Source organism: Arvicola amphibius, chromosome 9 (genome assembly GCF_903992535.2).
Source record: "Arvicola amphibius chromosome 9, mArvAmp1.2, whole genome shotgun sequence".
Lineage (NCBI taxonomy): Eukaryota > Metazoa > Chordata > Mammalia > Rodentia > Cricetidae > Arvicola > Arvicola amphibius.
In genome coordinates this window covers 21,338,017-21,352,954 of record NC_052055.2, presented here as the reverse complement: position 1 = coordinate 21,352,954, position 14,938 = coordinate 21,338,017, and the positions used below count along the sequence as shown (strand labels likewise).

General features: G+C 42.1%; 1 pseudogene; it reads right to left on the bottom strand.

The window, feature by feature from the left end:
* Window positions 1-319: 319 nt before the first annotated feature.
* On the bottom strand, window positions 320-1,358 carry LOC119823674 (annotated as a pseudogene).
* Window positions 1,359-14,938: the final 13,580 nt, after the last annotated feature.

Genomic DNA, 14,938 nt, shown 5'->3' with positions numbered 1-14,938 from the left:
AATCCCATCTATAAAGTTTATTTGAGATAGATCCAATCTTACAGGCTACTTTAGTGAGAAAATTTCATATGTAATCATTAAAAGAACACCCAGTTTGGGATCACAGAAACACATACAATGAGAAAGCAAAAACACACAACACACTCACATGTTTGTAGGGCTTAGCTGTTCCCCAATACCTCTTAGCCAATGAACTGCCTCTCACAACTCAAAGTTGAGTGATTCAAATACATTCGGAATTATAGCCAAATAGGATTTTGTTTGTCAAGTCCTAGTTTCTAAGCGTTTCCCCGTAGGTGAGGCAGAGCTGTCCCAGCCATCAGCCAGATGCCCTTTCTTTATGCCCAGGGTGGTTCTGGAGGCAGGTGATAGGTCTGCCTTCACAGCAGATCTGATACACTGTTGTGAACAGTGGAAACTGGTCTAGAAGCCCCTTTTGCTTGAGGAAGTGGTACACTAAGGTAGAGGTCTCGAGTCCTTGAAGCTTCCTCCCATTCAGTACCTCCTTCTCGAGTTTACAATAGTCTTCCCAGTCCCGGAGAAGGCCTTGGTCACCTTGGAGTCAGTCCCTTGATAGCAGGTAGTGATGAGGTCAGTCAACCAGGAAGGTGGCCGTGGACACTTGGCCCTTGCAGAAGATCCTGTTGAAAGCAATCATTTCTGCAAGGCCAAGGCGGATGATGGCAGCCTTACTGTTGTTCCCACAGCAGAGGCCATCACAGAAGGTGGTTCCCATAGCAACGATGTCTTTCAGTGCTCCACAGAGTTCCACAGCATCGGCATCTTCCACCACAGTGATGTGGAAGTTGGAGGTCTGTAGCAGCTCTTTGAAGAGAAGGCCATTCTGAATGACTTTGCTGCCAATATTGGTCCCGCAAAACTTCCCGGCAGCAAGCTCGTTGGCTGTATTAGCCCCACTAGCACGCTGACATTCATCCCCGTCTTCTTGCAAATGATGTTGGAGATGAGTATCAGCCCTCCTGGGCCCTCATTTATGCCCTTGATGTGTGTGATGCCCAAAGCTTTCTTGGGCACCCTGACAGTAATCTCATCACAGATGTTGTGAATAAGCTGATGAGGGGTGGTGAACACCAGCAGATCTGCATCCTGTACTGCTTCATTGAGATTTAGGATGGCAACTACATTTTCCGGCAGCTGTGTCCTGGAAGATATTTGATGTTTTTGTGGTCGTGATTTATGATTTCTGTCAGCTTCCTCCCGTTCACTGCTTCTTCACAGACTCACATCTTGACTGTAGAGGCGAACTTCTGCTGGTTCTTGACATTAGTCCCAGTTATTTTTGCAATGGCTGAGCCCCAGTTCCCAGAGCCCACGATGCACACTTTCAAGGTTGCAGCCATGACCAAGCCAGAACAACACACACCCTAAAGGTATATATTTGAGAGCAGTTTCTCTGGAACTTTTCCATAAGAAGATAAATGATACATTCTATATTATTTAAGAATTGCATACATACATACATATAATGTGTTTTGAGCAAATCAACCCCAGAGAGCCTCCCCTTCAACTCTTCTGCTCCACCACTACTTCTCCATCTCAACTTCATATGTGCTATTTCAACCCACTGAGTCTGCCTAGCCCTACCATTGTGTGCATGGGTCTAGTGCCATTCACTAGAGCATTTGCTACCAGGGGCCATATTCCTACAGAAAACTGAGTCTCCCTCCTTTAGCCGCTATTAGATTTTAGAGATGCATGAAAGAATTTTCTCTTATCTCTGAAAACTTCCTATATTTTTTCATTAAGAATTATGGGTTCCATTAGGACTTGAGTTTTGTGCATGGTGATATATATGAATCAATTTTCATTCTTCTACATGTTGCTATCCAGTTATGCCAGCACCATTTGTTAAATATACTTTTTTCCACTTGATAATTTTTGCTTCTTTGTCAAAAATCAGGTGTTCAAAGGTGTGCAGTTTAATATCTGGGTCTTTGATTCGGTTCCATTGGTCTTCCTGTCTGTTTTTATGCCAACACTAGGCTGTTTTCAGTTTTGCAGTTCTGTAGTAGAGTTTGAAGTCAGGGATTGTGATGCCTCCAGAAATTCTTTTATTGTACAGGATTGTTTTAGCTATCCTTGGTTTTTTGCTTTTCTATATGAAGTTGTCATAGCCAGAACCTGGAAACAGCCTAAATGCCCTTCAACCTAAGAATGGATAAGGAAAATGTGATACATTTACACAATGGAGTACTACACAGCAGAAAAAAAGATATAATGACATCTTGAAAATTGCAGGCAAAAGGATGGAGCTAGAAAACATCATATTGAGTGAGGTAACCCAGACCCAGAAAGACAATTATCATATGTACTCACTCATAAGTGGTTTTTAAACATAAAGCAAAGAAAACCAGCCTACAGTTCACAATCCCAGAGGACCTAGACAACAATGAGGACACTAAGAGAGACATACATGGGTCTAATCTACATGAGAAGTAGAAAAAGACAAGATCTCCTGAGTAAATTGGGAGAATGGGTACCATATGAGAGGGTTGAAGGAGAGGGGAGAGGAGAGGCAGGGAAGGGATCAGAGAAAAATGTGTAGCTCTATTAAAAGAAAAGAATTATGGGTTCATCAGAGCAGTTACGGTTACCTGCTCTGGGCCCACAAAATGCTGGCTCTGTCAGAACTTGGGAGGGGGGACCTCATGCATCTAAACTCCCTACTAAACTATTGCTACTGAAGGATTCTGGGAGAGCAGGAGTCATTGTCTTCAGCTGTGGACCCACTGCTGAGCTCACCAAACTCTAAAGGACAGTTCCAAACCCAGGGTCACAAAGAGAGCTTCGGTATGTGATAAAACAAAGGGCACAAATGTGGGGAAGGAGCTAGTAGGAGGGAGAAGTGGTTGACAGGTGTGTAAAGTGAGAATAGGATGTGTTTTATACATGTATGAATATAAAATAAATGGTTTAATTAACTAACAACAAAGAATTAGTGGTTCATCCCTCAATCTGTTTCTTCCTTGTTGCTGTACTCAAACCACAAGAGACAATAATAAAGGGATTTGAGGACAAAAGGTATGGAGTTGTCCTGTCCTTATGAGTTGGTAGAAGCTGAGTCCCTTAAGTCCCTTACTTATAGTAATACAACAACAGCAGGCCCTGGGGCCTGCTGATTGCTCACACACCACCAGAGTGGATGATGATAACAGGACCCATAAAATCACTAGTTAGAAGTGTATAGCTTCACTACAGTGCTAACCTGGCAAGGACTATTGTATAGTGTTTCCATACACGGTACGATGCTGTAATGTCAGTTAGATCTAATTCATAGAAACATCAGTTCACGTAGTTATTTTGTGGAGAGAGCACAGTCCATGGACTCTTTCTGTTTCTTAAGAATGAAACATGCCAGCATTCACTGCAGTCACGTTGCTGTGGAATGGGCCTGCTGAGACTGCCTTCTGTCTGACCGTAATTACAGATCCTTTGGCCAGCACCTATCCTCTATCTCGTGCCCTCACCAATCTTGTTTCTGATGATCACCATTCTACTCCGCTTCGTGAGGCCGATGTTTTAAGCTTATGCATGGGGCTTGTCTTTCCCCAACTACTTTATTTAGCTTAACAGAATACCTCTGAGGATGTCAGTCTTTACAGTAATGGTATTGCATTCTCCTGGTTGTGTGTCATGTTTGCTCAATCACTCATCCAATGGTGGTCACATAGGTTCATTGCACATTATGAACAGTACTGCAACAAACATGGGAATGCAGATGTCTCTTTAAGTGCTGATTTCATTCCCTTTGGACAAATATCTCGAAGAGGGAAGTCTGAGTCATATGCTAGTTCCTTTTCTAACTGTTAAGAAACTTCCACGCTGTTACCCACATTGACTACACTAATAGACATCCCAAACAACACTCTGCCACGGTTCCTTTTGTGTACAGCCCCACCAACAGTTGTTCACGTTTACTGTTTTTATAATAGAAATTGTTATGGTGGTACAATAAGTTCTTATGTGGATTTGATTGACACTCTCATAATGTTTCATGATGGTAGTCATTGTTTCAGAGGGGTTTTTCTGCTTATATTTTTTTGCCGTTTCCATGACTTATTTTGAGAAATGTCTATAGAGGTTTTTGTCCATTTTATGGTGGACTTCTTGGTTTTCTTGATAATGAATGAAATTCTCTCTCTCTCTCTCTCTATATATATATATATATATATATTTGAGACATGCAGTCTGCAGGTATCTGCCCCCATTCTGCAAGTGCATACGTACTTGCAGAAGAAACTTGGACTCTTCTCGTTCACGTATGCAGAAACTAACAGGAAGTGGTTTATATGCTTAAATTGAAAACCCTGAAAATCCTATAAGAAAGCACAGGGGAGAACCATTATGCCATCAGCACAGGAGGTATATTTTGTGCAAACCTTTAGAAAGCCCAGGCAACAAAAACAAGTGCAGGCAAATAGTGTTACATCAAACCATAAAGCTCCACAATAAAGGAAATGCCAGAGTAAAGGGAAGCATCCAGAATGACTCAAAGAATGAAATGAGAACACAAGTCATCAAAGATGGTCATGGAAGCAGATCCTTTATAAACTGTAGGAAGTCTGTGCAATTTCTGACAGCATTTTGACGAGTGTATGTACGAAGATGGGACTGTTCACCCAGGACACCATTACAGTCTCCCTCTTTCCTTCTTTCCTTCCTTTCTTCCTCTTTTTTCTTCCCTCCATCCTTCTCTCTCTCTTTCTCTCTCTCTCTCTCTCTCTCTCTCTCTCTCTCTCTCTCTCTCTCTCTCTCTCTCTCTCTCTCTCTCTCTCTCTCTCTCTCTCTGTGTCTCCCTCTCTCCCCCTCCCTCCCTCCCTTCCCTCCCTCCCTCCCTCCCTCCCTCTCTCTCTCTCTCTCTCTCTCTCTCTCTCTCTCTCTCTCTCTCCCTCCCCCTCCCTTCCTCCCTCCCTTCTCCCCCTTCTCTCTCTCTCTTCTTCACTTCTCTTTTCATGATGTCACTTTTTAGCCCAACGTAGCCTCAAACTTATACTCTCTCCACCTCACTGCCCTAAACACTGGAGAATAAGTGTGCTGTGTGCCAGCCTATTTCCAGTTCATTCTAAAGAACGATTATCATATGTTCAGAACTGGGCCCCGGGCAAAGATCTCTACCAAGTCTTCCTGATTATCGGATACTTTTAATTCCTGCATAGCATTGCGAGTTAATTCCAGCCCCTGTGTCCTCTCTAAAGATGCATCTGGCCTTCCTTAATTCCTGTGTACCACACGAACAATACTCATTCTCAAGTCTTAAAGGCAGAAGCAGCGGAAGAGGCAGTACCAGTAGTATAATGTGGATTAAACTTAGGTGTATTCTATTAAAACAAAATAAAAGACTTGATGGCGTTGGTGTGTGTTCCATGCAGCAGTGGTGACTGTACATGAAAGAAGAGTTGAGGGGTCAACTGCAGGGCAGATCTTACTTATTTGGCCCCCAAATCATCTCTCACATAACATACTGCCAAGCACAAGAAAGAAGCACACTATGACAAGAAAGAAAGAATAAGCATCCCCAATAAGCTGTTAAGAACCCCAAGGCGGAACTCTGTCTCCTAGTCATGTGCATACAAGAAGTTTGAGAGAAATCCCATTGGCATTATTTTGAATCTGTCGTTGGTGATATCAGTAGCAGCTGAATTCTGCATTCTAGATTCAGACAGTCCTGTGTTTTCAGGACTTGTGCATTATGGTTCTGTCTCATTGAGCACATAGTTGGACCCCTGTCCTTTTCTTTTAGACTAAAGAAGAAACACACGTGTAGGTACAGATTGGAATTTTCTGATTGCTTTGTCCTGTCTTCCCCCTTATCTTCAATTTGCAATGACAAAATGTGAATTAATTCAAATTCTAGTACTTTTTTAACACTTGTATGTTGCAATGTTTTAGTTTAGATCTAAAATATGGATGATTATGAGAGAAATTAGGTAATTAAGAGTGTGTTTAGTTATTGTATTATGAACTGGTTCTATTCCAAAGGTTTATTTGTATGAAGGCTGCCAACCGTGGCCCAAGCATTGAACAGATGCTAATTGCTGGGTGGCTTCCAGTTTGAAATGGCATCTGGCCTGCCATCAGCTCTGAACATATCAGTGTACTTCCGTCCTCATGCTCCCTATGAAGACACTGAATGAGGCAGCTGCTCATTTCTCCTGAAAATGACTTGAATCTTGGAAATATTCTTAGTAATTTTAAATCTAATTTAATGTACTCCAGTAAAAACGCTGGAGATTATACAAAATAATATCAGCTGTTCCTTAGTGATGGAGACAGTCCAAGCTCCACTAAATAGAACTAACTGAGCCACTGACAGACAGCATGAACCTTTGGGCATTGGCTAGGAACTTTGCCTTCACACTGCCCTCATTTGTCTAAGATGAGAAAACGGTGTTAGACAAATTGGGGGGGGGGCGTATGAGAAGATTTGTTCGATTTAACTTACAGTGAAGAAAATTAAGAAAACATCAGCATTGTTTTTTAAATGCTATTTTGTAACTCCACACTTAAAGTAAATATCATTTAGAATACCCAACAAGCTACAAAAATGTTTGCTAAATGTGAGTAAAATATCTCAAAGACAAAACAGACTGATAAAAAAATGAATGATAAGAAGTGTGTGTGTGTGTGTGTGTGTATGTGTGTGTGTGTGTGAGGGGAGACAGAGGGGGGAGAAAGGAAGAGAGAGAGAACTCCACAGGTGACAGTGGCACAAGTGTAACCAATATTTAAAGCAGTTGGGGGCAGAAGTGATAAGAAAATGGGAAATCACACCAGGATGGCTGAGGAAACCCAGCCTGGGGCTGGGGAAGTATGAAGGTAAAAGAGTAGAGGAGTTTGTTTAGGAGTTAGGAGCTGGAGTGGTCTTGCAGAGGATGCAAGTTTGGTTTCAGCACCCCCATTGGACAGCACAACTGCCTGTGACGTCCACTCTGATGCCTGCTGATGACTGCTCTACCCAAAGAGAAAAGCAAAACAGGACATTCAGCAAGCAGTGGCGGAAGATGTGGGAGAAGAGATTTCCTTCCACAAAGACATAAATACACAGATGGAAGAGGGCCACCCGACACAACTATCAGGAGGTCAGAAACAGATTTACCTGCAGATACATCCTGGCGAGAGCATAAATTTCAAGTATGGGGGAAAATCATTCTGCAGATATTTAGATGGGAGGAAAACATGTTCTCTTCCTGTAGGAACAAAAAGTAGGCTAGTGTCCTTTTAGAATATAAGGGTTCTCTAACAGGACGTTGATCCAAAAAAATGTAAGTTAAATGATGCTAAGGAAAATAAACTATAATTAAAATCTCTCCTTAAACTTTAGTGCCGTTAAATGTGGCTCCACTTGGAAGCAAAACCTTATCTCACCTTTACCATACAAAATCTCCTCTTCCTGTTTTGATATCGTGACGTTTGCACATAATTTAAAAATATCCCTCATGGCTTCTCATGGTGTTACATGATAACGTACCAGGCTTAATTAAAATTTCCTTTCCTTCCTCCCTCATCTGTATTTCAAAGGTGACTTAGTTATGTCCTCTTATTGAGTCAATATAATTTTGGCTATCTCTGTGCAGAATCTGAAAGAAAATGTCTCTCTTGTGGGTTCCCTAGGGGGCTCTTTAACCAAGGGGTCCCAGTAAATTCAGAGACTAATAGCATTCCCGGTGTGTACTAAGTCTCCTTGTGGCTGTGATCGTTATGAAGAGCCTATCAAAGATTGCATACCAGCTTCCTTCCCTAGAACACCTAACCTCGCACCGATTTCCATTAAAAAACTAAACGCTTTTCTTATTATCAAATTATACAAACTCATTTTTTTTTCTTTTGGTCGTTGTTTGCTCTGTCTTCCTTTATAATTGGTAGGTCATACTTTAACGGTGCTTGGTTCATTTCTCAAAGAAGAGAATGTACTGTATTTGACTACTGAGAGAGCCCAACGTCCCGGTGGGTCCTGGCTTCCACTCTAAACACTCTGACTTTTCAGGCAAGAGAGTACTGTGTGCAAATGAGTCCCAGTGTGTTCTGTTCGGAGACAGAGATAACCTTCTCTTGCATCCACACTCTGCAGCGAGGGGGAAATAATTAGCTGCGCAGCACAGATCCTTAAAGGCTTGATAAAGGACCATGAAGGGCAGAGTGAAGCAGAGGCGTGTGGGAAGGAGTTCTGTTTATCAAACTTACCGGGGAGGATGGTTACGATATTCATTTCCATAGATAAACAAACAAGCCAAAGGAAAAGAACATCTGCTGGGAAGCCTCCCCCCCCCCACCCCCGCCCCAACACGTAGCAGATGCGCTTCAACAACAAAGCATATCCTAAAAGCCTTTCAGGATTTAATTATTTAGCTGTTTCAGTGAGCATAGGAGTGAGGGAGGGTGTGGGGCTGGGCTGAGGCAGCAAATTGTAAATTTACTGAGTCTAGAAATTAAATTCCAAATGTAGCTTAAGAGTTTACATGCCAAAGCACTGCTCACAACATATTCTGACTGATTTTTGATACACTTTCCCCACACTTTGTTTGTCCAGTCTGTCTCACAGGCACGGTGGCTACTGAGCCAAACCATCCTCTCCTCCCTACACCACTCACAAAGCTCAAACCTCCACTTACCCTTCTGTAAGGGCCTTCTGTCTCCTCTCGTTGCCTTCAGCTTTTTTCTGTGCCAAATCGTTGTCCTGCTTTGTCTGACATCTTTATCGAGCCTCTGTAGGAACCCCTGTCTGCAGGAGCCACTGTGTGAGTGTGAGTGTGTGTGTACACACGGGTGTGTGCAAGCATGTAGGCACACACACGCACACGCGTGGGGGGGAGAAAGAGAGAGAGAGAGAGAGAGAGAGAGAGAGAGAGAGAGAGAACATGTATACACACTAATAAAAATAAAAAACCAAAAAAATAAATTCAAAGTTGATCTGTAGATCTGTAAATTAGTAGGGAAAAAGGAGGTTTCACTAAAGCCTAAAGAATAATTAGTCCAATGTAAAATAGCATAAGGTAAAGAAGGCTGGAATAAAATAAACTAGTAACAACAGAAGTTGTCTACAAATTAACTCAGGAGTTCAAATGGGGAAGGACTATCTCTGAGTGACACACTATACGTATAGTCAGACTCAAGCTTTCTCAGAAATAATCCAGATTCTACAAGGTTTGTTATCTGAAAAGCCAGCTGCACAAGCACAAAGTATTTCATTACAACGACCCCAAGTAGCCAGAATGATGTGTCCTGAGCTCTTCTTCATCATCATTCATGACTACTGTGTAAAAGGACAATATTTTTCGGTGAAGAATCCCTCCTTCCCAGCTCCCGCTGTGTCTTCCCTCCCTCGAACACACCTGCATCCCCAGATATCTCTCACCTTTGTGATTTTGCATGTCCTCCCTCTTCGTGGTTCCCTATAACATTTTAACTGCAGAGTAAATTCCTCCCAAACTTCAAAACATTCTCATGTCTTTTCCTCTCTGGTGCCTTCCCTGCTCCTCTCTACCAAAAATGTTTGCAGGAGCAGTCTCTCCCGTGAACTTTCATCCGCCCTGCCACTGTGGATTGAACAGCTAGTATTTATTTTAAAATTCTGTCCTTAAATAGAACATAAACTTTATAAAGCCTTATTATGCTCAGTGTGTGCGTGTTATACAGATGAATGGTGTAGTAAACTTTATAAAGCCTTATTATGCTCAGTGTGTGCGTGTTATACAGATGAATGGTGTAGTAAACTTTATAAAGCCCCACATGAGCCAAGCTGAGTACCATGGAGGCGAGGGGGAGGTGTGTGGGAATATATAAGGACATATATTACCCTGTACCTTACAGGTGTGGCAACAGAAATGGTAAGGGCCGATGAATAAGGGTCTGTCACCATTATTTCATTTATCTCTGTGGATGAATGCTATGTAGTTATGGTGCTTTTTACTGCAAGTATCACAATACTTATTTGACTTAAGCAAAGGACCCAAATTTCTGTCTGTCTGTCTGTCTGTCTGTCTGTCTCTGTCTCTCTCTCTCTCTCTCTCTCACACACACACACACATACACACACACATTCTTAGACATCTTCTAGAACTACTGGATGAAAATCTCAGCATGCTGACTTGTAATTTTCAACAAGTAGCTGGGTGATATTCAGCAGACATGTTTAGAACACGCTGCCCTGGTAGTCACAAAAGAATTGCACAATCCTAAAGTACAGTACACACAATAGGTCTTGATCAATTGAACTGTCCCTTGATTGGAATTTGAGCGATCAGTTTTTCAGTTAGTGAGTAAGTGTGCTGGCCTAATGCACCACAGAGACAACAGCATAGTTATGACCAGCTATAACAGGAAAGTCTCCTCTCTGTGACATTTGGTAGATTAGTATCCACATGCTGATACACAAGACTGCCATTAAGTCCTATGATTTTTCATTATAACTATGGATTTATGTGCATGTTCATAAGTCTGTGTGTGTGTGTGTGAGAGAGAGAGAAAGGGGAGAGAGAGAGAGAGAGAGAAAGAGAGAGAGAGAGAGAGAGAGAGAGAGAGAGAGAGAGAGAGAGTGTTGAGGAAGCAAACCCTGCAAAGATTTATAACTCCTCAAAGTTACTTGAAAAGCATCGTGCTTGGAGGTCTCAAATCTCCTGCATCCAACTGCAAGAAACATGGAAATAGAAGTGCGCTTCATGTCTGCGGAAAAGCTTCCTGGCTTTAGAAGCAGGTCTGAAAGGCAAAAGCTCCCCCAAAGCAATAAGAGTTTCTCAACATTAATGGAAACTTCGCCTTCCCAGGTGCCTAGTGCTTCCAGCGGGATTAATTGTTTAATATTCACAAAGGACTTTGAAGATGAAAAGATCCCCATAAAGGCTGAAAATGAACACTCACTTTTATTTGCTTCCTCAACCTGCAGTTGAATCCACAGGGCCACCGTGTCTTTGATGCAGCTGCAAGATTATAATCACGATGACCACCTTTGGAGAGAGCAAGGAGCGATGGCGTGTGGGAGGATCGGGATATGACGTGGCCTCAGCTCTAATTCTAGTAATAGTCCAAAGAAGTTCTTTAGTATTAGAGTCCTGATACTCACCTGCCTGCTGTGTGGCCTCTCTGTGATCTACTTGCTCAGCTGAAAGATGAGATCATTATAAGTATCTGGACATTGTACTTTCCAGGTGACTTATAAGATTTAGGTAGTGCCTGGCACATCACTAGTATTTGTCCAAGTATAATATTGCTACTGCTGCAAATAATAGAGAAATGTAAATAACTATGGCTTCCACTGTTCGATGGAAACCAACATAGATCAATCCAATATAATTTTTAAAATCTTTTATTCTTTTGAACTTATACATAATTATGTTGTTTTCTCATTTCCTGTCTTCCCTCCAAAACCTTCCATATACCCTTTCATGTTCTCTTTCAAATTCGTGTGTTATTTTTTATTAGTTACATACATAAAAATATATTTCTTGCTTATGTACATGCACAAATACATAAAACAACCTGCTCAGTTTGTATGTCACTTGTCTGTATGTAACAATGCTTAGTTATCTGCAGTTCTTTCTGGAAGACTGAGGTCTTATGGTCTTCCATTCACATCAGCAAGTCTATATTTCTGGTCCTTCTTCAGCTCATGTTTAAATAGTCCCGTTGATCAGACTTTATGTATGCAACTTCTGACCTTCCTGGACAACACAATCTCATATCAAGCTCTGTTTATCCAGCTCTTACAATTTCCACTCTCTCTATTGTACAGCGAACTCCGAACCTTAGATGTGGAGTTGTTTGGTAGACATATCCCTGGGGCCTGGTTGTGGCTTTCCATAATGGCCTCTTGTCTCCTGCAAAGAGAAGTTTCCTTGATGAGAGTGAGAGCTGTATTTTTCTGTGGGTATAATGATAAATATGTGGAGTCTAGTTAGGGATCATGCTGATTTAGTAAAGTGGCAAATGTAGGTTCTCCTCCAAGATCCGTGACTTCACTAGTCCTGGGTAGTTAGCCAGGTTTCCAATATCAGGCTATTACGTTGTTGAGCAGGTCATAAGTCCAATTAGAGAGCTGGTGGTTACCACCATGGTATGTGTTCCACTACTACACTCTTAGAGTTACCTTTCCATGTTGGTTATTTTTGCAGTTCATAAGAATCATAGCTGAGTAGAACTGTTGGTTGCTTCCCTCCTTTGGAAACATGGTACCTTCTGGTACCATAAAATCTAGTCCTCAGGGAGGAGGATTTCAGGTAAGTTTCAGATCAGGCACCTCTGGGCTCTGCATTGAAGTTTGTGGTATCTTCAGCAATAGAGACTTACCTTCCACCCCTGAGGGGGGCCATCCAAGGACAACTGCAATGCCTGTAACATTCTGAGAGTGTTTCAGACAGCCCTCCCCAACAACTAATTCATATTTGAAAAATACAAAACAGCAAGAAAAAAGCAAACTGGCAAGCAGAAATCTTTGGAGGCATGTCAAAAGATTATGTATTGGGGGTAGGGTAACAAAGGACTCCAATAGTGACTCAATAGGAAATTACTTAGAAATTATTTTTCATTATTGTTTTACTTTTCCCTCAATCTATTTTCTATTTACTCTTTCACAATTTCATATGTATGATGCATTGACCTCATCCTCCCATTTTTCTCCCCTAGCTCTTTCCTCCTCCTGAATCCCTTTTCTTAGTAACAAATCTCTCTCCTGCCTTCATGTCTTTCTTTGTGTGTTTGTGGCCCACTGACTTCAATCAGGGTTGCCTGCAAGAGCATGGGTGGGGTTATTCAGCTGAGCAAGGGCAACTTGTGTGCTTACAACCCTGAGGAACACAGGTTCCCTTCCATTAAATACCTCCAGGTCCTCAGGGAGGACTGTGTTCTCTAAGTCCTCCCTCTAGGCCTGATAGAAGGTTAATGGGTCTCGTGATGGTTTTGTGCAAGGGGTCATTGCTGCTGTGAGTTTAAGGTGTGCTACATATGTCATGTCCGGAGCACATATTTTTTAGGGCATTTCTTCCCATCCCCTGGCTTTCTGCCCATCTTCAGTGATATCCCCTTGGAAAGGGGTACTATAGGAATCTCCTCTAGGAGTCACTAGAGTCATGCAGCAGTCACTGATTGTTAAACTCCAGCCTGTTATGTATCTCTACACCATCCATCACTCTCTGCAAACGGGAGCTTCTCTGTCCAGGTTGGGATCAGCACTCATTTCTGTGTATAAACATAAAGATTTGACATAGTGTCAATAGATAAAACATCAGCAATAGTAGCTTTCCCCTAGTGCCTATGACTTCCCTGGCCATTGGCTTTTGGCCAACATTTGAGTAGCAAACATGAATTCTTCCTGTGAAACATGCCTACACTCCCATCAGAAGACAGCTGCTCACCCACACAAACATTGTGCTGGCAAACGTTTTAGATCAACTTGACACAGGTTAAAATCGTTTTGGAAGAGGGAACCTCAGTTGAGAAAATGCCCTCACCAGATTGGGTGGTAGGCAAGGCTGTAGTGCATTTTACCAATCAGTGATTGATGTGGGAGGACTCAGCCCATCGTGAGTAATGCCACTCCTGAGCCAGTGGTCTTGTGAGCTGTAAGAAAGCAGGCTGAGAAAGACTAGAGAAGCAAGTCCATAATCATTCTTTCTCTATGGTCTCTGCATCAGTTCCTACCTCCAGATTCCTGCCCTGAATCTCTGGGTGATGGACTCAAAGCTATAATATGAAATAAACCCTTTTCTCCACAAATTGCTTTGGATCATGGTGCCTCATCGCAATACTAGGATCTCCAACGAAGACATCGGCCGTGCCACAAGATGGATCCTGGGATGCATCTTGCCTAAGTTGCTACTGTAACTCACAGGATTCACAGAAAACTAAGACTATTGATGGCTTTTCTCCCCCAGCAGCCTGCACAGCATTCCAAACATTACACCTAGCAGCAGAGTTCCTCCAGGATTTTAACTTCTTTCTTTAACACTGTTTGACTCTGTTTTCCTCTTCCTAGTATGCCTTCCATCTTCAGTGCTTCTACCGTGTTTCTTAAAGTTGGGAAATCAAGTATCTATAAATCCTATGAAAGTGAAAACAGAGACTCATACACATAATGACCCTGAGCTATGAGAAGAAAAAGGGAAGAGATGCAGGTTTTAAGCCCAGTTCTGCCTCCATGTCTTTCAGAAACTAGAGTTCAATGCCATCATCCCCATTTTCCAATCAGGAGCACTCCAGGGAATGAGGTGAGCATAGGCAGGGAGGACCTGAAACACCATAGCATTTATGGCTTCAGTTCTGCTGGGTCCTCGTGCAGGGAGGACCTTTGCTTAGTTCCAGATTAAGGTCCTCCCAGATTGACAGCCACTTCCTCCATAAACAAGGGGTTAGTGGTCCTGACTTGGAACCCTGCTTCTAACACCAACCCCAGCAGACCTGTGAATGTGTCCCTGTGGGGGTGTTAAATGGTTTCACCATGATGTACAGAAAAGAAAATCTAGTCTACTTTTCAAACACCAGCCCATAGTGGACTGGTTTGTTGAGGAACTGTGGGATCTTAAAACTTTTGGTGCTAGAATATCTTACCCAAAAGGCTTCTCTAAAGTTATGACAATGAAGCTTATAAAATTCTGAAAAGTCTTATTACTATGTGAATCAGGTTCAGAAAAAAAGTTTCCAGAACCCAGTAATTGGGGTGATTGAGGTTTCCAACAAGGAACGATGTTAATGAGTAACTCACAGAAAGAAGGACCTGTCAATGTTAGCAATCCAAGAGAAAAGAGATTTCAATTAGGTTGCAATGGACCTGAGTTTGAATATTACCTTTAACATTAATTAGCTCTGTGATGTTAGGAAAATCAATTAAACTTTCCTGGCCCCAAGTTTTGCTGTTGTTTGGTTGCTGTATTTTTGTTTTGTTTTTTTTTGTTTGTTTTGTTTTATAATCTATAAATTGAGACAGCAGAAA